The sequence below is a fragment of the Pezoporus wallicus genome, unplaced genomic scaffold, assembly GCF_028554395.1.
Source record: "Pezoporus wallicus isolate ANWC-B61680 ecotype Strahan unplaced genomic scaffold, APGP_CSIRO_Pwel_v1 contig_227, whole genome shotgun sequence".
Lineage (NCBI taxonomy): Eukaryota > Metazoa > Chordata > Aves > Psittaciformes > Psittacidae > Pezoporus > Pezoporus wallicus.
The window spans coordinates 18,482,922-18,506,591 of NW_026635704.1; the positions used below are offsets into that span (position 1 = coordinate 18,482,922).

General features: G+C 41.1%; 1 long non-coding RNA gene across 1 annotated transcript; it reads right to left on the reverse strand.

The window, feature by feature from the left end:
- Positions 1–806: 806 nt before the first annotated feature.
- LOC130592818 (uncharacterized) lies at positions 807–7,633 on the reverse strand. The gene is made up of 3 exons (XR_008970672.1): positions 7,590–7,633; positions 1,130–1,210; positions 807–1,037 (listed from the first exon to the last, which is right to left on the reverse strand). It is a non-coding gene; the product is annotated as an uncharacterized LOC130592818 (long non-coding RNA).
- Between the last annotated feature and the right edge of the window lie 16,037 nt (positions 7,634–23,670).

Here is a 23,670-nt window from a genome sequence, read left to right on the forward strand (position 1 = left end):
AAAACTGCCTCCTTGCTGCTCGAGCGTGAATGCTCAACTTTTCAACCATTTGGGTGTTTTGGAAGGAATTGCCTTTGCAGGCATTAAGTAGATGCTTGCTAGTCCCTTCATTTGTAAGCAGGAACTGTAACTGGACTATGAGGAAAGAGGGAAACATGTAACAATGCTTACATTAGGGTTTGAGGTTTTGTTAGAATAAGGGAATCTAAGCCAGCAATTCAGAAAACAGGGCACTACTGTTCAGGATTTGATATGCTGATTTTTTCATCCCTGAACAAATGGTGGTAGGGTTTTTTTTGTTCTCCTATACTGGCTTTCCAAATAAAAATGGGTTTGAAAAGCCACAATTACAGAGGTTACAAATAACACGCAGCAACACAGCTGGCACTGGAACATTTCCAGAACATAATCACCTGTCGTGCTCACTAATTCCCATCGTGATAAGGGCCCATTATTTCCAGTGGGGTCCGACAGAGCTGTTGTTAAAAATGTCATCTCTTAATGGATCAGGTTTGGGATTGTCTGAGCCTTAGCCTGCTTTCCTATGTCAGCTTGTGTTAAGAAGGTACGTTATTCCTTTGAATGATGGCTTTTTATTTGTCCCAGGCTAGTATGGTCAATAGAAGGCTGAAGAAAATGTGATTAAGCTACATGGAACCATAAATTAGCTTGCTATGAAAAGAAATGTCACAAGCAAAACTTTCCAGTAAACATAATCCTAAAGGGAACTGAATAGGGTACAAAGCATGAGGAGAAACACAGTGGTTAATTTTTATAGGTGGAATATTACTTCAGTACAACAAAAGGCAGTTCTCTAACTCCCTTTATTTGAACAGATGTTTGCCTTGTGTTGTCTTTTGTACTCTCAGCACTTTGCTGTCAGTCTTGTGTGGCAAAGCTCTGCTAATGCCCTTCTAATACATAGTCTCCTTTATTTTTTTTCTGATTGAAAAATGTAGACCCCTCAAGTGGGACAGCAGTATTTGTCTCACACACCAGAAGCTGGAATCACTGTCACTTCTATTAGCAGCCTTCTGCTGAGAAACACAAAGATGATAACAGTGAGCACTAACATTTTGACATGTACCAGTCACAGGACTTAATAGTAACATCAAATTGACATACCTACCTCATAGGGGAAAGAGTGAGTCCTCAAAGGAAATACAGTCCCACTTCCCTGTAACTGTCACCACTTTCCTTCCCGTGACACCTATTTGGGGATGTTGGATCAAAACAGTGAAATCAGTTTTAGGATTACATCCCAACCTGACTGATTTTGCTGCACAAGCGGGTCAGAGTCTTTTCAATTGCACTCACAGTCATCTGCTGCTGTAACGGAGTCCAGTGCTCCCATTGAGACCTCTGCCTATCTCCCACAATTCCCAAGGGACCATTGTCCAGTTAAAATGGGAATACAAGGACTGTTCATCATTAAATACCAGAAGTTCATGTGATTTTTGCTATCAGTGCTTCCCAGCAGCCAAGCTTATTTTAGTAAACCCCGTACCTTTTGAATTCTGGCATCTTTGAAGATGGGTGCACTCCCAAAAGCCAGGTGAGTTTTGTTTTCCTGCAGGGTGGGAAGGTCCTCCGATGCCACAAATATCCCATACCCCAGCAAGTCAGAGTTTGCATGGAGGTATCCTAGTGCAGCAAGAACCTCTAACTCCATGTATGTATTTAGATTGCTTTTTGTTCTTTGTCATTTTATTTCATTTCCTCTTTTCTGTATGGATTAATAACAGATCTATGTGTGGCCAGGAGCTGTACCCTTGAAGAGCTGTACCCTGTAAGGCCCCCTGGGCTTGCATGGCAGCAGCTAGGACTGGCACATGCCCAACAGCGTGGGTCTCTTAAAAGAAGCACCTCCAGGGCAGTTATGGGGAAGGGATGCTCCTGCCTTTCACGTGTGCCTGTGTGAGTGTGCAGGCGCATGTAGGAGTTGCTCTTATTACTCACTCCTTGGCAATTAATGGCATATCTTACACAATGATTGATGAGGTATTAAGCATAGGCTGTGGTTTATTGGATGGTAAGCATGTTGGTGCTACATGGATATCATTGACTCAACAATCTCCTTCTGTGCTCCCAGCCTGTCTCACGTTGATGCTGGACCCAGGCTATTTTCTCATTGTTGAATATTTGCCTTTTAATTTTCTCTGATCTTTCTCTTCCCTTCTCTGTGCCTAGTAATTATCTGTTACTTATTATATGGACAGGACAATTTTCCTTCATTACTTGATCTGAGCCACTTAAGTAGATACTGTTACTGAAAACCCTGGGAAGAAGGTAGGTCTGAGAAGACAGTGGTTATTGCTGGAGGCCACAATTAATTACACATGCCAATATGGAAGTATGGAGGAGAGCAACAGGTGAAAGGAGGGAGCATTCAGAACAGCGTCAGCAGCAGATGTGGCTTGTTATCAGGAGTGTTATAGCCAGCAGTACCACTAGTAAAGCCCTAGAGATTTAGCCCTCCTTTACTACTTCGTAATAAAGTGATATAAAATAAAGTGTTATTTGATTTCATAAAGAAATTTAAAGGATAATATATTCACTATTCCCATGATATTTCCTTTCTAAGATTGTCTGTTCCACTTGACAAGTTTATGAGCTAACAAGTTAAGTTCTTATGCAGTCAGAAAGAAATTCAAAGCCTACAGGTAGCATACAGACTATTTGTAAACTGGGGTCCCACAGTGACGCAAATCCTACTTAGGATGAACGGAATGGCTTGCTCCTAACTTTATTTTCAAGTACATAGGGTTTTTTTCCAACTCCATCAGCTGATCTAACAAAAGACATTGACTCTCAAAACGAATGTTGTCTCAGTAGTCCTAAGCCACACACCTGAAATTGTCCCCCATCTCCACATGTGGCACTTAACAGTTGCTCTATGGCAAAGAAAATCACTTTTTTGCAAATACATCAGATGTGACAATAACAGTGACTTGTTCTCTTAGGTAATAGCAAAATGGCTAATTGAAGTAGGTAGCCAGAATTTGGGGTCTTCCTGGGCTGAGATGGTTCCTGCACACATTGACTAATTCCCAGTAAATGTCCCAGTCTTGGTGATGTAGGAGAGGTCAGATAGGAAAAATGAAAGACACCATCCTTCTGTCTAAGTTGTGCCTACAATAGAAAGTGAACTACATAGAAAGTGCACAATAATCAATAAGCCAGAAAGTGAAAGTTCTAAAATGAACAACATCCTGTTAAGTTCAGCCTGGAGAAGCAGAAGAGCCAGATGAGCCTGGTGGACACATGAGCCTGGGGTGCTGTTTCTTTACATTTGGTACAATGACTTTTAACAGAGCTAGGCACGCTGGTACCTCAACAGGTTCATGCAGAGCTAGATCGGGCATCTCTGTTTTGCCACAAATGCTTGTCTGAAATTCTGGAGCAATTGGTCCTCATAGTGACTCTGACATACCCCAGAAAGCCTCTCTTCTGTTCATGCTTTCATAAAATATATACATATTGTTTCAGAAAAAGCACAGTTTATTATGTCTACAGCATTAAGCACATTCACATGAACCCCTGTCTTACTAAGCTTTACAAATATTGAAGAAGGCAGGGTTTGCTACCCAGTATTTGCTTTTTATAAAGAAGTAGCTAAAGGTTATTTATTGTTTTATTTTCCATTGTAAATAAAAAATCCAAATTATATGTACCCTTAGGGTAAACAAAAATGAAAGAATCTAATGAAATTGGCACTTAAATTGATTCTTTTCTAGTCTATTCTATTGAAAGCTCAAACGCACAACACAGTTTGTATGTATAAAACACTAACACAGATAATTTCTTCTACTGTGATGGGTTGCAAATCCTTCCAGCAGAAATGACTGATTAACCTAGACTCCATTATCCATTGGGTTTTCCAGTCAGGCTTCAGTCTTGAGAAGATTTAATGTCCTTGAATACCTTTGTTTTGCAAGATTCAGACCTTCAATTTCAGCTCTCCTGTCTAGTTCATTGTGGTGGTTTAAACCCAGCCAGACAGCTCGTTCACTCACTCCCCCTCTTCTTGCCCTCCCCCTACTCCCGGAGGAGCGGAGAGGAGAATTGCAAAGAATGCAACTCCCACGGGTTGAGATAAGAACAGTTTAGTAACTAAGGTGTAACACAAACCACTACTGCTACCACCAATAATAATAATGATAAAGGAAATAACAAGGGAACAGAATACAACACCTCACCGCCAGCCAACTGGTAACTCACCCCCCCCAGCCCAACCAAGCACCGACCGATACCTCCTCCAAACCTGCAGTCCTAGCCCTTCCAGGTAACTATCTGTTACCTCCTGGGCATGACGTGCTGTGGTATGGAATACCTCTTTGGCTAGCTTGGGTCAGGTGTCCTGTCTCTGCTTCCTCCTGGCTTCCCCTCCTCCCTGGCAGAGCATGAGGCTCACAAAGTCCTTGGCCAAACCAAAACATCCTTGTTATCAGCTCTGTTCCCGAGCTGAAAGTCAAAACACAGCACTGCACCAGCTACCAAGAAGGAGAAAAATGACTGCTACTGCTGAACCCAGGACATTCATATACACATGTAAGCTGCTGACTACAAGGAAAGTAGAAGACCTATACAGCCTTGGATTCAAATAATTTAACTGTAAACTCTGACAAATCAGAAGTGCAAGTGGGGGATGCATTTTGCTCATTACTGTCACTCTGCAATAGGAGGTACCTCCATACAGTTATGATGTGTCATCTTTATAATTTTACACAATCACTAGAAATGTCAGTTGCATTTTAGGCGCCTCCTCCTCCAGCTACATATGCTGTACACACCAGCACCTGAATGATGACAGTAGCAAAAGAAAGAAACATACAGAAATCACTGAAGGTGCTGTCAACAGCCTGTGTTTTCTTGCATGTAAAAGGAGCTCCTTCATCTTTACTATTGATCTATCTTTTCCTTTAATGAAAGAAGCCAAGAGAGCAGGGGATCAAGAAATTAGGAGAGGAACACTTGGACTGAAGTGGAACAGTTTTAAAAATAAACTCAGCTGGAGGTTTGAAAACTGGGAATGAGATCAAATTCATGAAAATCGGCCAACGTTTCTGTTGGGTGACTACTAATTTCGAATTCTTCATTTTTCAGATCCCACAGCAGAATTCAAGAGTAGTCTGACAGTGCTCAGGATCAGACCTCTGGAAATCTGACCTTTTGTCAACATTAAACTGGGCACTCAGAATTTCTACTTACTTTTGAGAAGTGTTAGTCTTTGGGAATGTGCCCTGCGGAAGGTAAATATTTCTCTTTTTATTCTTTTTCCCCTTCCTTCCTATGCTTCTGTAGTTATTTTGTCCCAGGCTACCAATCCACGGCAGCAAATGGATTCTTCTGTTGTGGTTTAGCATAGGAATATGCTTTAGGATGGAATAAACTGAAGGATTAGACCGGTAAAGGTATCTATGAGTAACTTCATGTATGGAGGAAGTGTAATCCCATGAGTTTTCTCCCACATTATGGGTGAGCTGCAGATGGACCCAAAAATAAGAGCTAGCCCTTGTTTCAATTGTGATAGCGAATTGTATGTGTTGTCAGGTTAATTCAGGCTTTAGTGAAATCCATTAAAAAAGCATGTTCTTTGCAAAAAAGCCTGCTCATCTCCTTCTGCCACTTGAATCTGACAGATGTTCAAAACCCTCTGAAGATTAGGCTTGTGGAGAGAGAATACGTGTGAGTAAAACCGAAGGTAAAATCCTAATTTCGTAACATAAATGGAAAATGTCCCATTGACATCCACCAAACTAAGACTTTGCATTAAGTGGCTTTGTACAGAGCACTTCTCTTTCTAAAAGCAGTCTTTATGCATCGAAGCTTCCACAGCGAAGCTAATTTATAATCTGGTCAGGACCTGTGTACGGGTGTGTACATTTATATGTCTGACATGAAAATTTTCTACCAGCCAATCACCACTGCAGGGCAGACTGGAAACTGGCAGAGTAGCTAATTACTCTCACCAAGAGAAATCTGCTAGCTTGATTCATGCCTGTTTACCAATTGTCGCTGTTGTTTCAGCCGTATTCTCAGAAAAGGATTTGCTAGGGATGACTCTCCTGGAACTTTGTTTTTCAGTTTTGCTATGCTACAAGCCACGTCTCATTCTTCATTCCCAGAGGCACTTCCCTGGACTTCCACATAATGGTAGTGATAGCCATTGAGTAGGTAGTAATTAGGCTAATTACTGTATGGCACCATCCTCTTTCATGACACTATTCATCTGTAGATCTAAAACTACACCTGGAAGGAGACGTCACGGTCACTGCTTAAAGATTCCTTAACAGAATGCTGAGGTTAACACTGAGGCTTCAACCTTACTTAAAATCTTCCAACCGGGGTAAATAAGTACTAACTGAGCTAAAAGGCACTGGTGTTGTCAGGGAGCACCTGACACAGTCTCACTGAAGTCAGCAGAAAAACTAACATTGATTTGGATCAGACTGACAAAGTAGGAAAAACAAAGAGGGTAACTCGAACACTGATACCGTTTTTTCCATTTCCTGCTTCACTGAATATAAAGAACTCTTCCACTATGCAGAAATTTACCTTAATCTCTAAGTGCATGTTATAAATAAAAGGGGTTTTTTTAATTGTTAGGAAAATAACAATGTTCACCATTTGGCTCATGTGTATATCACTGTTACAGTGCAGGTTGTGGCCATGTAATGACTGTTCAGCAATGCCTGTTTTTTTTTTCTGTGATATATCTTTCTGCCTCAAGAGGTTGCTTGTAAATGATTGGATGGACACAGTCACCACATCTGCTATTTTGATGACTCTTGTAGGTCAAGGCCTTCTTCTGTTTATGGCATATGTAGGACTGGGGGGTTGGAGTCACCCAGACAGTAGGAAAGTTCTCTTCCATTACAAAGGATCTGAAGTGAGCGAGATGTTAAAGAATATACCATCCAGCATGCTGTTCCAAGACCTAACAGCTACTAAATAGTATCTGGTCCTTCTAAAATGAAAATGAAAGAGCAATTGCCTCCTTTTGCAGAATTTCAAGTGCACTTTAAACAACAGAAGTGTTTGTCCACCTGCACAAGCCCTCTTACAGAAATAATTCACCCTGCCAAGTAGACTGTACTTGTAGTTCCTTGGGAAAATCAGGTTGTCTGAAAATGCTTCCTATCTTTTTTCTTGGGGAGCAGTATTCCTCAGCTCTCCCTATGAGATCATTCTGGGAGTGGGAGCCAGTACCAAGCTAAGCCTGCCAAGCCTTTTCTGAATTATACTGGTTGGCCAGGGCTCCCACCAGGCCCTGGTGCAGTTACGGATGACCAGAGTACAGCTCACTCTCCCTTCTCATGGGAAGGAGGGCACTGACAAGGATTGGCAGAGGGACAGCTTCTGAGACTCAGAATCCCCCAAATCCCCATAGAAGTAGTGCAGAGCCTGTGCAGTTGGCCCTGGTATACCTCCTTTGTTAGAACATTTATTAAATGATATCTTTGCATTTCAGCAATTTGTCATGCCAAGGAAGATAAAAGCTTTGCCTGGTCCACTATCTGACTTCAAGAAGTGGCCAGAAGCAGCTGGCTTGAGAGGATATAGAACCAAGGCGAAGTTAGCAATACCTCCTGCTGCACTCCCTCAGCTTTGCCTCCACCAATCTCTGGCTACCACTTGACCAAAAGTGGTACCCTTGTATTTGCATGTGTGTCCAAAATAACAGGCCCATGTGCACAAAGAACTCTTGGTAGGTGGCAGTGTCCACTGCTGCCACCATCCCTCCTCCAGCATGTGACCCAATGTGCTCAGCAGCAGCCTGCATCCACTTACCGATGTCCTGCTTGCTCATAATGCAACGAATTCTAAGGACTGAAGCATGTGTTCAAACTGGCTCTGAGCAATGATGCTCCAGTCTAGATTTGTAACCAATTTGTTTTTCCTGAACCTGGCTATTTTCCAACTCAGTGCTCTGGTTTGGTCTAAAGCTATAGTTTGTGTCTGAACCTGAGCCCAGAGCCTGCTTGAATAGGATCTGTTGTTCTCTTTTGAGGCTATTTCAGATAGCAGTGGTCCCAAAGGAGTAACTTTGTGCCTTTGGAAGCAGCTCTCCCTCCCAGTGAAGCCTTTCATGGCAATGACCTCAGAAACAGCCACATGAAACAGTCCCTTTTAACAGGAAACACATTCAAACTGAACACAGAACTCAATATTTGTGAACTTCAGATGCTTTTTGCAAAAGTTTTAAATACAAAGGTGTAAAACATTCAAACACCCAAGAATCTGGCAAGCTCCAACTTACCTCCAAGCACAAGTGAAGGAGAGGGAAGGGAGGAAAAGTCTGGGAGGAGCATGCCTGGCTATGGGGTCCGGGGAGCTGCCACTGATTCAGTGCAGACCTCAGCAAGTCAGTGGGGCAATTCATGCACCTCTCCTGGGAGCCAAAATGCGTCACTTGTATGTCATTAATCCAGCAGTATTTTATAAACTTTTTTTTAAAGTATTTTATAAACTATTTTATAAACTTTTATCTATGTTTTTTGATGAAGCAGAGTACAAATGGGTTAGTAATGGACAGCAAAGACTGGGAGACAGAGCTGAGGCAAGACCCACCCTCACAGACCATAGTCCCTGCGTATGCAGCATACATGCTGCTGTGCATGAAGCACCAATGAAAGAAGCCGAGTACCTGTTTCAGCTTTGAAGGGTGAGAAAGTGTCGTGGTTTAAACCCAGTCAGGTAACTTGTTCACTCACTCCCAGTGAGTGGTGCCAAGCTGACAACAATCAAGGTCCGTGTCCGTCTCCCCCCCGCACCGGGGCTCTCCCCTTCCCCGCTCCCGGAGGAATGGGGAGGAGGATCGAGGGAGTGCAACTCCTACGGGTTGAGACAAGAACAGTCCAGCAAACAATGTACAACACAAATCACCACCGCTACCCCCAACGACAACAATGATAAGGGAAAATAACAAGGGAAGAGAATACGATACCACCGGCCAAGAAACAAGTCCCACCCGGAAGCCCCTGTCCTTCCGGGTAACTCCCAGTTACCCCCCACCCCGGGCATGACCTGCTGTGGTATGGAATACCTCCCCGGCCAGCCCGGGTCAGGCGCCCCGTCTCTGCTTCCTCACAGCTTCCCCTCCTCCCTGGCAGAGCATGAGCCTCACAAAGTCCTTGGTCAGGGTAAACATCACTTAGCAACAACCGAAAACATTGGCTTCACCAACACTGTTCCCAGGCTGGAAGTCAAAACACAGCACTGCACCAGCTAACACAAAGGAAAAACATGACTGCTACTGCTGAACCCAGGACAGAAAGTTTCTCTGTAGTTAACAAATTTTGGGCTAAGGACACATGAACAGGACATTTTCTATGAGAAAATCAGTGGGCCTTCTTAACCTTCAGATCTGCCCTCCCCCCCCCCCCTTTTTCACTTGTGCTGACAGGCAGGATTTCTGGAAATAGTTGCTCTCCCAGTGATATAAGGGTAATTTTTTTGTTTAGGTTGATGCTGAAGTTTAAAACTAGCTGTTTCCATTGTCACTCCTTACCAATCCAAACAAACAAGTAAAACAAAATTAGTGCTCTGAGGACCTATTGGACATTTCATTGTCAACACATCAATAAGGAATGTCTGACAAAGACTTAAGGCAGATGATTAAATTCTTTATCTGTCACACCAAGGAAAGGCTGCTCCTCTTGGTAATAAGGCTATATTTGTTGTCCCTCAAGGAGAAGGTGGCAAATAAATTCATGACTAGAAGCCATAAAGCTTTACTGGTTGCATGGTCTATTTGAAGATAAAAATAGCTCCTTTGGGTTGGGTAACAGATATTCCTTAAGCGTCAGTTGTCATATTTATCACAGAGATTTCAGAAAGTTATGAATTCCTGCACTTAAACCAGTAGCGTTTCCCTTGGAAACATGAATGATGACAAAATCTGCAAAAGCAAACACAGTTAACATCATTTTCCTTTTCAGCCTCATAAAAGTTTGCCCCCATCAAATCTATTAGTTTAGGCTTTTCTACATCTGAGCAGTTTTTGAAAACACAATTTTCTTATTTTAAAATTAGCCCCCATCTTGGGAATTTATCAGAAACTCATAATGAAAATGCCCTGGAGATGATGTTGGCATGAGCAGAAAGATGACGAATCACAAGTTGCCATGAAAAAATCAGATTGTGTATCAAAGGCAGTAGCTTGGAGAAGAAAATGCTATTGACAGAAGAAGAGCAATCATAATTGGGGAAACAGTGGAGAAGTAGGAGTCACAAACCTCTTGAGCTTTTATTCTCCTAGCACAAGTCACATTTTCAGAGGTGAATGTGAATAACTTACACTTCTCGTGTGGTATATAGGATAGGAAACACTAGGTTTTAGTACTGGTATTTTATGTTAGAATAATTCATGGGCAGTGAACAAAAATATGTTGAATCATATTTAGTTGTGCTAGTGTTAAATAAAGGAATAGGAAAAAATTGAAGATGGGCATCATGGGTGGTGACCTAAGCAACAAGTGTCAAAGATGCTGTATTCCTGGAGAAAGGATCCTTCCAAAGCAACACTGAGTGTGATCAAAGCTGCTATAGGATTTAGAAATGCTGCTTGATTTTAAGAGAGAAATATGTGACAATGAGCCAAACTGAGGTTTCTTCTTCATGTTCTGCCAGAATCATGATTAAAGAAGTCAGTGATTTCTCTGCTTTGGTTGTATTATTAGCTGCTCACACTTGATCATAAAAAAACATTACGCAAAAAGCTAGTTAATTAGTTTCCTATGCTTATGGCTTTTTTGAGGCCACTAAACCCATTAGTGGGTTTTATCCTGTCCACAATGCTGAGCTGCATGGCTGAGGCATAGAGAAGGTCTTGTCAAGGTATGCCTCTGCAAGCCCACTCCTGCCTGCTGCACCAGAAGACACGTCTCTGCTTCATACCGTGACCGGAATCAATCTGCTGGTTTTAATGTCATCCTTGGACAATACTTGCTTATATTCTAGGAACAAACAAATTCTAAGAAACCTAGAGAGTATCTGGTGAGTAAAGAAAGAACGCAAAACCAAAAGACCAGAGAAGGAGAGGGAGCATGAGACATTGTTGCAGGTCAGGGGTAAGGTCAAGTGTAAGAGTGATGTGGAAGAACTTGTGGAGTATTTGCTGGAAGTAGCAAAGCCCTTGGCTGCCTTTTTTTGCTGGATGAATTCCTAAATCCACTCATCTATTTTACAAAAGACAAGGCAATGCTTCTAAAGTTAATCATAACCAATTTATATTTCCAAAAGTGTCACAATGTATTTTATTGACTCACTTGTCCTGTTGAATACAATGGCTTATTATTACTGTTTTCATTACAGTGTGCATATGGCTCACGTGATTGAAATGAATAACACCTTCCCTATTTACTTAAGCTATTCGAGATTGCATTTGTACTTGTTGAAGCCATCACTCTTCTTTCCTGCATTATCATGGCTGCACCTCTGCTCAGGGAAAAAGGTGGATAATTTATTAGAAGGTGGTTGCCTAACTCTGAATTAACCTACCTTCTGTGGGTGCTAACTAAATGTAGTGGCTGGCATCTTTGCTGCGACACCAATCTTGTCATTGCCTCCACAGCTGCACCAGCTAGATGGCTCAGTCCTGGAATTCTGGTATCTGCTCAGATGGCATACAGTAAGTGTAGATACTGTATAATGCGTGGAAATTATTTATGAGAACTTCCATTAAATGAATTTCATAAAAGTTATCCATGCTGCCTTTAAGGGATTTATTAAAACCGTCTGCATGTCAAGCTTGCAACATACAAATGAAGTGCCTTTTGCACCATGCCTGTAAGATTTCAAAGCAGGTGCACCCCTTCTGCAGCACCAATCTGGTCTCCTCTGATGTATTTTGAAGCTGAACATTCAGGCCAGTATGAGGTATTTTTCCACATGCCAGAGTTCCCCAGTATTGCTCCTTAGCTTCTTCACAGACGCACTTGCTTAGTGGTTGCACTCTGTGAATTCGGCTAGCAAACTTTCTAGCAGTCTGGATTGTAATGAGACCACCACTACCCAGTGTCTCTGGGTTTCCAATTCTTCATAGACCAGCTACATACTGTTGAACTGGAAGCAATGGTTGCCTGTAATATTTTCATGTGTGGATTAAAAAAAATAACAGAATAATTCAGCACCTGGGAGTGTTACACACAGTAAAAGCTACTTTTCTGTGCAGGAAGACAAGCTATAATGAATTGTAAGTACATAGCAAATCTCTTCCAGGGAAAGCTTGTGAAGTCTTCATCCTTGGAAATATCCAAACTCCAACTCACCACCTTGGGCACCTGCTCCAATAAAATGTGCTTTGAGCAAAGGGTCTGGACTAGATAATCTCCAGAGGTCCCATCCAACCTCAACTACTCTGTGAGGAAAAAAAACAGGTACTAAAAATCCAAAAGTGTATTGATCTTTCCAAAATACATAACAGGGTTATAAAACTATGGCAGTGTTTCCTTGTATAGGAAAATACAGAGAAGCTGTCTGAGGAACAGTGGAGAAACTGAAAAGATAACACACATTTTGAGAACTCCTATACAACAGTAAGGACAGGCTCTTCCAAAGGCTTAACAGCCCAGTCTTCATTAGCTCATGCTTCAACCTGACATAATTTCATTGCTTTGCGAAATTATGTATGCTCTTCCATATACCTGCAGTGTGAACAGCATACTCTGCATTCTGCTTCTTTCATCTGTAAGCAAAATCAGAACATACAAAAATGTGAACGGTGAGCACGCATTTGCACACACTCATATCCATGACAGATTTTCAGTGACCACAGGACCAGGATCATCAGACCAGTTCTCTGTCTAGAGACAGCTCAGCTAGACGATCTAACACACTACACAGCTATTTCTTCTATAGGATGGCTTGAAAGCAGCCCACACTGCTCTCCGGTCTCTCAGGCTTTCCTTGGAGAGACCTGGCACACCAACTTCTTCCACGCGGTCTTTGTTTTTTAATTGCAAGTCCTGACAAAGTGACCTTCTGAAGTGCTTACAGCTCTGGGCAGCTTTTAAACTTGTTATAATACAATTTGCAGATGTTGTACACTAGCAGCTCCCAGCTCAGACCCTGGGAATCATGCTGAAACCCCTGGTAATCAGTGATGAAGGCATTTCAATTTAAACAGCATATACTATAAATCACATTATTATGTGTCACTGAAGATGTAACAGTTTCATCCCTCCACTTTTTCTCCCAGTTTCTAGCTTTCTTAACATATGTATATCCCAGAGCTTTGCATTAAACTGAAATAATTTGTTCCTCTTCTAAAAGGGAACCTTTTGATGGATGTCTGATAAAGCCATCAAAAGCCCCTGTTATTAAAGTCTATAATGGCCCACAGGAGTGTTTGATTAGAGCATTTTACTTGTCATGCCGACAAGCTATGAGATATTAACTGCCTCAGGAGGCTAAATGGAAGACTTGAGGGATAAAAAGGTTTATTGTTATTACATGCATAATCTTGTGACTGAAAATACCACAGGGGATTAAGACAGCTCTCTGGATGTATGGAGTGAGACATTATATGTAAATTAGTTTTGTTTACCAACACCACTGTGTTGTAATTATTCTATCCAGCTACATTTAAACTTAGGTATAAACTAGGGAATACTCCAACTGTGATATGATTGCTTTCTTATTTATATCAAATGTTCTTTTCCTTACAATGAGAAGAAGGAACTGGTGTTGATAATGAGGTGTCTGTGTAGACCTTAACACAGACAGCTCAGTATTAAATATTAATCAAATATTAACATTACATCAAAGCTCCAGGCCTTGACATCCTCTAAGACTACTCACCTGCCTAAAATACCTGAGTCAGTAGGACAGATCTTCTGTGCAGGCAAATAGCACAAGAAATACAGGTACACCTGAAACAAAGAAGTTGATCTTGCTTCCTGTTAAACTTCATCAGCCCCATATAATATTTTCTTTGGGTATTGCACTAGTAAAAAATAAATAGAAACATTAGAACTATGTGATGCTATGTAGAAATATTGCTTAATATACCTGGTTAAGTGCATATGAATATTCCTAGTTAAGTGCCAGTATCTGAAGGGGGCCTACAAGGATATACCGGAGAGTAACTCTTCATCAGGGAATGTAGTGATAGGACAAGGGGCAATGGCTTCAAACTTGAGCAGGGTAGATTTAGGTTAGATATAAGAAAGAAGTTCTTCACTGGGAAAGTAGTGAGACACTGGCACAGGTTGCCCAGAGAAGCTGTGGCTGCCCCATACCTGGCAGTGTTCAAGGCCAGGTTGGGCTGGACTTTGAGCGCTGGTCTAGTAGAAGGTGTCCCTGCCCATGGCAGGGAGGTTGGAACTAGGTGGTCTTTAAGGTCCTTTCCAACCCTAACCATTCTGTGATTCTATATAATGTGAGGAAAATAAAAAAGAAGAATTGTGGCCCTGGGGGTGCTGGGACTTGTTGTTGGCATGCTTCTTAATTTGCTTTTATTGTGGCCATACTGATGTAATTGACGTCAGTCTTTGACAGTAAGCCCCAAATATACAGTTATTTTTCCCAATGGATGTATCCCTTTAAGAAAATGCTGATTTTCTTGGTGCTAGAGCAGTTGTTATGGTGACTCCTTCCCTCATTTAAAACAGGAAGCAGAGCACTAAAATAAAAATAATTCCATTTACAGAATTTCTGAGAAACCCACTCTGAAGGTGTAACTTGAGAGATCTTTCAGAATAGTTAATGACAAATTTACTTCATGTTATGTGACTTTTTATTCTGAAACTTGAAATGTTGTGGAAAAATCTAGTAATGGGAAATATATGGAAAGAAATGCATTTTTCTATGGCATATACTATTTGCTCATATATAATATTTATGCAGTGCTGTGGGCACTGAATGCACAAATACTTTTTGCATGTTAAGTACCTACTGAGTAAAGGTTACATAGGGTTCTTTTTGGAAGACCTCATTAGGAAATAAGCTGGATTTCTTTTTCCTTGATACTTCAATTTTTAACACCACTTTGTAGTTTATCCTGTGGATGCTAACTGCCATCATATTGCTATTATATGAAACAATCCTGTAATTTCTTGATGGCACTTGCTCATAGATTTCACAGGCTGTAAGCAGCAGGAACCTCCAATATGCTTCTTTATTTTCAGTTTTTCTCTTAGCTCAAAGTTGTTTCTTAAGCTACCTTAGACATTATGTTCTCTATGACCATATAAATTTAACATTTTATGCCAGCTCACAGTTTTAAACCAATTTGCCCCAACATACCTTATAAGTGTTACATTTCTACTTTATAACTAAGAAGCTGAGGCAACCAGATGTGAAGGTTAAACCCACACCAAGATTATGTCCACAGCCAGTGCGGACATGATTTAGCACAAGCTCACTTTATCTCCAAGCATTTGAGCTTGTCCTATATTGCTCAAATCTTCCAGGTAGTCACGAAGGATAGGCAGCTTTGTAGAGTGCTATTGCTATATCCAGTGGAATTAATGCTCCTTTGAATGTATCTTCACCAACGCTAAAGAAGAATCTGCACTTCCATGGAGCAGGTGTGAAGGAGGCAGAATATAGAATTGTAGAATGGTTTGGGTTGGAAAGGACCTTAAGGTCATCAAGTTCCGATCCCCCTGCCATGGGAGGGACCCCTCACCTAGACCATGTTGCCCAAGGCTCTGTCCAGCCTGGCCTTGATCACTGCCAGGGATGGAGCGTTTATCACTTCTTTGGGTAACCTGTTCCAGTGCCTCAGCACGCTCAGGAAGTGACAGCAGGAGATGATGGACAAGAGGGCTTAGGCACAAGCAGGGAGAGAATCTGGGAAATTATTAACTGCTAATCTTTAGAACAGGGAAAAAAACATCAGAAAAAGAGAAAATATCATCAGTAGCATACAAGTCAGGATGAAGCTGAGGATGTGCTCGGGGAAGAATGAGGGCCTGCCAATTGGCAAAAGTGAAATCAGTCACAGAAAATACACAATCAAATAATATTTCTTGTATGAAAACACTAAAAGTTATCTATGGTGAAGTCCTGCATTTGAATTACTGTGAGAGGATAATTTTCCCAGGAATAGTGTTATTGTTTTATCAGCCTCCTACAGGAAAGTAGCAGCATCACAGTGGATGAGAATTGAGAAAGTTTATTAAGATCAATCTATCAGTGTAACCTTTTAAAGAGTAATTTATCACCCTTATAAGCCCTGAGTTTTGTTAACCTCATCTGCAGCTGATGATGAATTACTTTCCCAACCTAGGGGCCTTCAGCCATGGAGCAGCAGGCCATTTGCTTAACAAGCAGTTCTCATGGCATAAGGGATTCATACTTCTTGGGGGTACTTCAGTATGGGACAGATGCCGTGCCAGTGCCACCTGCTGAAAGGCTGTAGGCACTCTTAGGACATACCAGGGTGTGCAAAAAGGATTTCCAGCCAGCATGTTTGCGTACTTACCTGCTCAGATTCAGGCTGCACTTGAAGAGGTTTAGATTTGTCCCACCAAAACCAAATTTGTAAGTGCCCCTGCAAAGTTCTTCCCTGTCCAAGGGGACAGATAGAGCCAAAGTCAGACATACAAACCCAAGTCAGTCTAGATTCACTTCAGATTAAACTGATGACTGTACAGTTTAGGTTTGAAACACAACCAGAAATCGCCTGTTGGGTTTTTGAAGACTTAAAAAAAAAGTGCCCGAGAAGGGCAAGGAAGCTGGTGAAGGGCCTGGAGCACAAGTCTCATAGGGAACGGCTGAGGGAACTGGAGTTGTTTAGTTTGGAGAAAAGGAGGCTCAGAGGAGATCTTATCACTCTTTACATCTACCTGAAAGGAGAATTTTCTTCACCAGAAAGGTTCTCAAGCATTAGAACAGGCTACCCAAGTCAGTGGTGGAGTCCCCATCCCTGGAGTTATTTAAGAGACTTGTAGGTGTGGAACTTATGGACATGGTTTAGTGGTGGACTTGACAGCATTAGGTTAGTGGTTGGATTTGATGATCTTAAAAGTGTTTTCCAACATAAATGATTCTATGATTCTCTCTATGATAAATCAGGTGACTGTGGGTTTTGGGGGGCTGTTTTTATTTGTCCATTAGTAACTTTGAACATACTCTTTGTAAAGCCCCTTAGCTGATACATAACAATCTATTGCTGGCAGGTTAAAACTGATTTACAGTGGTGACGCTGTCAGTGAGATATTTTAAAATTCTTCACTTAACGTCATTCAATTCAATTAGTTTGTGACATTCAAATCACGCTATTGTAATTACTTTGTGTAAACATTTAAATTGCATTCATGAAAATTTGATCTGTTAGTGATGTTGGGAAGTGAGGAAAGAAGATTATGTCTTGATGATTGACTATTTGATGAAAGCTGCCTCTGAAACCCAAGGACATGAATACCTGCAATGTGCCCATTCCACCTAATCTATTCATTCCCACCCATTCTAGCAGGACTCGCTAATCTACGGGCTTGCAGGAATGGAGAAACAAACCTATAACCCACCATGAGATATGGAATGCCAAAGCACATGCTTAATATAAACTCCACAAAAAGAAATTAACTGCTCTTCTGGTTTTGATGTGATTGAGTAGTCTCCAAGAAGCAGCAGCAGGGACTACAGAGAAGGCCAGACAAAAGGAGCCTCTAAATCATCAGATTGTAATAAATATTATTGTAATAGTTGCTGGAAGAGCAGAGCACTCAAAATGTCCACTATGATTTCAAATATCTTAACCAATAAAACTGAAGTAGGATGGTTCAGAATCTTAATACCACCAGTCATCCAACTGGAGTAGGTGAGTATCACAGTAGTATTAATAAAGAGATGAAAAGACATGCAAAGGCAAATTACCTGAAATTGAAAGTGAAATTATCCAAGTATAAAAGAAGGAGAGCAATTTCTTAAATAAGAAAAACATGACCCTTTTAAGGATATAAAAAAAATGCATGAATTTTTGTTCAGTGTTTGCTGCAATAGCATACTAGGCAAGCACTATTGCAGGATTTACCTGACCTAAACATGTATGAAAATGAACCCTTGAGAATCTGTATCCTATGTTATGGAAGGAAAATGACAAAATGTTTAAGAGTACAGATACAACTCAGTGCAACAAAAAAACGTGTCCCAAAACATTGCCATTCTAGTGATATGTCAAACTGGGGAAATGAAATTCAACCTTCCCTCCTTCCATGTTGCTGCCAAGGGACAAAAATAAACCATAGGCTAAAGGTTCTTTTCCAGCCCCAGCCAGTTACAACATAACATACAATTAACTTTCACAGCTGGTCACAGGCTTTGCCAGAAGCCTGGGGAAAACAAAAAATCCTATGTTGAACCTGGTTGTGAATGTACTTTAAATATATCTCATTAAATCTGTCTGAGTTACACTTGCTGCTTGCGAGGTAGCTGGCTGATGATTTGCTTACAGGACCACATGGGAACAGTACAACATGATCTACATAGTCAATAAAAACCCTTAACTTCTGTGGTCTAAATTGCTTTTGTCATTACACTATATGCAGCCCCAGTGAGATCACTGAAATCATGCTTTTTTTCCTAACTTTGACTTCAATCCTGTCTGCAATTACACACATGCTCACAATTTACCAATGAGACTTATTCTACTAAAACATTTGGACCTTGCCTATTGACTCTCTATGGCCAAAGCTATTACTGTATTACATGTACCTATATGCGTGGCTATCACGGATTCTACTACTGCAATAGTTGCCCCTTATTGGATCCATGGAAACGTGGAGGGAACAGAGTTCCCACTTGCTATTCAGAAATACTAGCTTACACATTTTCAACTAGCAGACAGACACATATTGAATTTAAGCCATCCAGCAGATGACTTTCTCTCTTTATAGTCCTTGCACTCATACTTTAGAAGTTTACCACAGTCCTCAGGAGTTTGTGGACAACTCTTTTGTCTGTCCTCAGAGTAAAATGGCCAAGATGCCTATGTGCACCATGCTGAAGTGATTATTTGGTTACCAGACTGGAACCTGACTGTGTATGTGGGACTTGGGGCACTTGGACCATCCATATTGATTCGTATTGGTGTGATTTCAATGCAGATTACCCAAACCAAATTTTTCAAAAGGGATGATCACCTAATGTTATTTGGGCTTCTGATCACTGCAGTTATAAACCCAATCTAGAAGAAGTGATAGCTATTCAGAATGATGAATGATACACTTCCTTTAGCTACATGGATTTATTTATTTTAATTAAAATGAACACTTCTAGTCTTCACCATTGAGTTCTACCATAAGATACAGTGGTGGATACTAACTGAGGTGAATCAAACCAGATTTAATCATTTTAGTTGTGTTCTTGTAACTGTTACAAGGACTTCTCTGAGTCTCATGCTTGCAGGGCTCAGGTCTGGGGGAGAGCTCCCACCACTGACGATACCCGGGGTGAAAAGGACCAGTGAGACATCGCTGGATCCACGGGTGGTGTTTTTTCCCAGCTTCCCCTCCTCCCTGGCAGAGCATGAGACTCAGAAAAGTCCTTGGTCAGAGTAAACATTACTGAGCAACAACTAAAAACGTCGGTGTTATCAGCACTGTTCCCAGGCTGAAAGTCAAGAACACAGCACTGCATCAGCTACTAAGAAGGAGAAAAATGACTGCTACTGCTCGACACAGGACAGTATCCACCCCTTATTCCATACCATTCACGTCATGCTCAGATCTCACATTTTTCAATATACTATCACTCTTATTTCATATATACATATATATATACACACAACCACACACACACAAAGAGAGAGAGAGAGATCATTCCTTAGTGCATGGAACAATCCCTACAAAGCTGCTGAGTTCATCCAGTCCATGTTGGGCTCTATCTCTTGTAACAGTCTTTCAGAGCAGGAGAGGCTCTGTGCAGTGTTGGATTGTTGCTTGCTGATGATACCACAGAACTCATCTGGTTTCTTCAAAGTTCATTCTTTGTTGGGATAATGGTCAGAGGGAAGTCAGGGCCAGTCGCTGGTGATCTGAAGACATCTAGTTGGTGGGCTATAAAAGTGCTACATAGCAGGCAACAGCATACAATTGAGTTCATTGGCTGTTTTCCCCCTAAAATCAAATCCCCTTGAGGTATACATCGGACTTCCCCATCTTCCCGCATTACCCACCAAGTATATCCAGGTCCCTGAGCAAAAGCAATCCCACGAGTGGGTTTGCCTTTAACTGAAGCAGGAATAACCTAGACTGTCTTCCCCAGTAAATTATTTATGTTCACCACAGGAACTTTGTCCCCCTCTATAGTATGTAAAAGTTCTGACTGGGCTGGGCCGGCCCTGTTGGCAGATCCTCTGGTGCTGACCAACCAGGTGGCTTTTGGTAAGTGTGTATCCCAGTGTTCGAAAGTTCCCCCACCCATTGCTCTCAGTGTAGTTTTTAACAGTCCATTGTACCGTTCGATTTTCCCAGAGGCTGGTGCATGGTAGAGGATGTGATATACCCACTCAATGCCATGCTCTTCGGCCCAAGTGTCTATAAGGCTGTTCCAGAATTGAGTCCAAATCCCTCTAAGAAGTTGGACGCCGACCACTCGGGGGTCGTGTAACTAGTTATCGGAATTAACCAGACAAATTGTTCCACCAACTAAGAACAGCCATGCATCACCACTCACAGAATAGAGAAAGAGCTCTCAATCTGCCAATCCTGTCTGTGTCCAGGCCGGGTGAGGTTTCTCATGTTCTTCTGGTTTTGTAGCCAGGAAAACGAATGATTTCCTGGTTGGTGTATTTGCCCTAATGAAACTATTGGGAATTTTGCCATGGATTTGAGCAATACAGACACCAACACATGCTGCATATAGAAACTTTTTTCATCTCCATGTCACGTCCTGAAAAATAGCAAAGGTAACTTCAACCTGTCTTTGCAATGTACTGCCATAATTTAATGCCCCCAGTAGTGACTGAAGGACAAAGAGTGGGGTTTTTTGTCTACAATGTTGAAGCTGATTCAGAACAAGTACACCATAACTTCACACACCTAAGGACATGCTTAACTCTCTTAAATTTCTGTACAGAAAAACACAATTAAAATATATTGATACACAAAAGTAGGTGATTCACTTAAATATATCTTAGATATAAATGTATGCCTTTTCCTTAGTTTTATTTTTCATGTTATTTTTTAGGTGTGTCCAGAGAAAGCTTGATATTATGTGCACAGCAGCTCTATCCGAGCCATGTAGTTTCATATTCCATTTTAATTATGGTTTTACTTGTAATTCACAGCATGATGTTACTGCTAGCAAGGAATAACATCACAACCCTCCTGAGACTACTTTAACACATGTACATTCCTGTAGGAAAGCTGTGAATCTAATGGATGAAGTGTCTATTTTGTTTGAGGATTCACAGCAGCTCACCTTTAGCTTTTCTTAAGGTTTATCCGTTTCCCTGTATCTACTACTAGGAAAAGTTAGGTTTGTTCTTAATTATATTTAATCTTGTTTCTTTTCTAAAGCGGATCTTCATCCAAGCTATGTTACACATAATGGAACCCAAGGCAGCATGGAAAAAATAAACACAATAAGCTGAAACTGCTCCACAGATGAGCTAGGTTAGTACAAAGAAAAAGCTATCCCATTATGTATGCCCACTCATCTAATAGCAAGCACTATAAACTTCCATTCAAAAACTGCATGGCATTAGCAAAATATGATAGTCTCTTTGCTAACAAAAGCCCCTACATCTGTTTGCACTTCCAGAAAACTTTAACTTACGAGGTAGGCTACAGTAGTAAACCATTTAAATAGTCACCCAGGCATGAAAAAGCTGTTCCAAGTTTAACTATATATGTTGTATGCAACCCCAGCCTCTCTTAGAAAGATACATTTATAGGTCATAAAAAATAAACTCATACGTAGACTTCTAGTAAGTGAAATGACACTGTGGAGTGTTCCGAGGCACAGGAATAATCTATATTCTTAAACATTAGAAGGGTGTTTGACATGTTTTTGATGTTGTCTGATCCACACTTTCTTTCACTGCTGCCAGGCACCATAGGGGAGATGGGACAAGCCAAGGACTATTCCCAACAGGCAGCTCACCAGTTTTATCTGGTAGTAGAGTATAACACAGGATATTTGGTTCCAGTTGTCACTACTGCCATAGAATGGGTCCAGGCAACTTTAATTTAGCAGTGTAATAAACTCTTAAAGAGCCCCAGCCCACAGTGAATGGAGCTAAGTTAGTTTTGCACTTATACTGCTTTGGGAGTGAAAGCAGCCTTTAGTTTACACTTCAGTATTTATACAAAAAACTCCTATTTCACTGCAGTGTGTTTGACTTAAGTAGAGAGAGATAATCCTTCTGCAGCCTTGGGACTTCAATGAAAACATCTGCTTATCTGCTCTGTTGGCAAGTTTCATCTCTGTGCAAACCCCTGGTAAAGAAATTTTTCACTCTTTTGATTACAAAACTGCATTAGATATAAAAGCTGATTTGATGCATCATTGTTGCCATGAGTTTCAAGAAAAACAAAAAAACAAAACCAAAACAAAACTGCCTAGCTGATTGCAACATCATGATTCATAGACAACAAGGCCAGATGAACCATAAGGTTCATTGCAGTGCTCATGAACTAGCAGCTTCTCTCAGGATCCTGTTACCCAGCAAAAGCCTCATCTTTGGTTTCCTGAAACTGGATATTCAGCCATGTAGAAAACCAGCTCTCTTTCATGCCCATTTGCAATTTATATAATTTAGGAAAAGCTCATTTCTTCAGTTCAGCATACATTTTATGGTTCAGCTTCTAGATTCCATTGTCAAAATGATGTTCTCGTATCGTGGGAAGAAATAATCGCAGGCATTTCCAGGATGCCCAGTTGTTATTGAAGTACCCAGCTCACATACAGACAGCTAGCTGTGCTGTACTTATAGATAAATGCTTGGTGCTTACAGTTACATATAGCTCTGAGCTTCTAGGTCCTGGACCTGAGGACTGCTCTAATCCCACTCAACAATTTGCTTGCAATGTTTTCTACCTCGTGGAAGTCACACAGAAGGGAGTTTCGTTTCATTTCCAGTGGCTGCTTCCCTTCCCCAAATTGCTTTTACCCCACATGGCATCTTCTCAGACCTGCACAGCTTTATCTTTCCCAAATTAAGCTTCTTGGTGCTTCATTAGAACACTTAACCTCAGTCTGGAATAGGAGACTTCACATAAAAGTTACCATGTGCTTCCAGATGGTATTAGTTAATCACCAGGATAAGTGCTTTTAAAAAGAGAGGAAGACAAAACATATTCTTTATACCTTTTAAAGAATTTCATTCTGGAGGGATGTATCTTTCCCCAGAACAGCTTCTAGCCATATTTTTAATTATATGATCCTTTGCCTTGCACAGAGCAGGACAAGCTCTGCAAGGATAAATTATTTCCTAAGGAAGTCTGAGAGAATATAAAAACAACTGTCCCTCTGAGATCATAGTAAAGGTAAAAAGGAGCTTGTAATAGCATCACAACCTAATGGAGTCTTTCTGCTGGTCAAGAATAACCCTAAAGGCAATATTACAGATCACACTCAACAAGGACTGGTGTGGCCTGAAGCTGAACTTCCTCACATGATATCAAAATGCGTTCCCCTTACCTTCACTGCAGCAGTATCTACTTTCAGTGGATTTAAACACAGCCAAAGTGGTAAAAGTAGAGTTTATACAAA